Raw genomic sequence first — 1817 nt, 5'->3', positions numbered from 1 at the left:
TCTTGCCTTCAGGTTTGACTATGAATGTTTCCCATTTCGTCCTTTTTTGTAAAGTAAACTGTTGTCTGCATCACATTCCACTTCCCCTTGAACATAGATGGCAGTAGTCAGATGACATTGCTTTCCTACTCATGCCAAATATATCTGGGTAATATAGTGCTAGTCCATTCAGAGTTAAAAAAACAACTACCTAACCTGGATCCCAAAAATGCTATTTACCCATTGTACCAGTTAACTGCGGATTGATACAGGACTCCTTAAAACATATCTCTACCATATGAGGTTAAAAATCCAGGTCCTGCATCTATTTTGTTAAATGGTTCAAATTAAAGTATGAAGACCCCAGCTTTCAGAATGCCGAAATAGCTCAGTTGGGAGAGCGTTAGACTGAAGATCTAAAGGTCCCTGGTTCAATCCTGGGTTTCGGCAAAGTTGAGAGGTTCCTTGCTTCTAACAAAATAGATCTTAGAATCAGCTGTAGTACTTTCTCTCTATTCATCACATTTTTTCCAACTGATCTACAACACAAGCAATTTAACATAGACTTTGCTTTATGTCCTCCTTCTAAACTTGCTTCCACCTCTCTTACCTTCAGGTTTGACAATGAATATTTCCCATTTCATGCTTTTTTGTAAAGTAAACTCTTGTCTGCATTCCCTTTCACTTCCCCTTGAACACAGATGTCAGTAGTCAGATGACATTGCTTACCTACTCATGCCAAATATATCTGGGTAATATAGTGCTAGTCCATTCAGAGTTAAAAAAACAACTACCTAACTTGGATCCCCAAAATGCTATTTACCCATTGCAACAGTTAATTGCGGAATGATACAGGACTCCTTAAAACATATCTCTACCATATGAGGTTAAAAATCCAGGTCCTGCATCTATTTTGTTAAATGGTTTAAATTAAAGTATGAAGACCACAGATATAAACAGGCCAAAATAGTTCAGTTGGGAGAGCGTTAGACTGAAGATCTAAAGGTCCCTGGTTCGATCCCGGGTTTCGGCACAGTTGAGAGGTTCCTTGCTTCTAACAAAATAGGTCTTGGAATCAGCTGTAGTACTTTTTTCTCTATCAACATTTTTATCAACTGATCTACAAAATGATCAATTCAACATAGACTTTGCTTTCTGTCCTCCTTTTAAACTTTCTTCCACCTATCTTGCCTTCAGGTTTGACTATGAATGTTTCCCATTTCGTCCTTTTTTGTAAAGTAAACTCTTGTCTGCATCACATTCCACTTCGCCTTGAACACAGATGTCATTAGTCAGATGACATTGCTTACCTACTCATGCCAAATATATCTGGGTAATATAGTGCTAGTCCATTCAGAGTTAAGAAAAACAAATACCTAACCTGGATCCCAAAAATGCTATTTACCCATTGTACCAGTTAACTGCGTATTGATACAGGACTCCTTAAAACATATCTCTACCATATGAGGTTAAAAATCCAGGTCCTGCATCTATTTTGTTAAATGGTTCAAATTAAAGTATGAAGACCCCAGCTATCGAAAGGCCGAAATAGCTCAGTTGGGAGAGCGTTAGACTGAAAATCTAAAGGTCCCTGGTTCAATCCCGGGTTTCGGCACAGTTGAGAGGTTCTTTGCTTCTAACAAAATAGGTCTTGGAATCAGCTGTAGTACTTTTTCTCTATTCATCAAATGTTTTCCAACTGATCTACAACACAATCAATTTAACATAGACTTTGCTTTTTGTCCTCCTTCTAAACTTGCTTCCACCTCTCTTACCTTCAGGTTTGACAATGAATATTTCCCGTTTCATGCTTTTTTGTAAAGTAAACTCGTGTCTGC

At 37.9% G+C, this 1817-nt stretch overlaps 1 non-coding gene across 1 annotated transcript; it reads left to right on the top strand.

Moving 5' to 3' along the window:
• The first annotated feature begins 1521 nt into the window (after positions 1–1521).
• Positions 1522–1594, top strand: TRNAF-GAA (transfer RNA phenylalanine (anticodon GAA)). Its single transcript has one exon. It is a non-coding gene; the product is annotated as a tRNA-Phe (tRNA).
• The last annotated feature ends 223 nt before the right edge of the window (positions 1595–1817 follow it).

This window comes from Lissotriton vulgaris, chromosome 8 (genome assembly GCF_964263255.1).
Source record: "Lissotriton vulgaris chromosome 8, aLisVul1.2, whole genome shotgun sequence".
Classification (NCBI taxonomy): Eukaryota; Metazoa; Chordata; class Amphibia; order Caudata; family Salamandridae; genus Lissotriton; species Lissotriton vulgaris.
The sequence above is the reverse complement of the archived record's forward strand: the minus strand, read 5'-3'. Positions and strand labels throughout refer to the sequence as shown.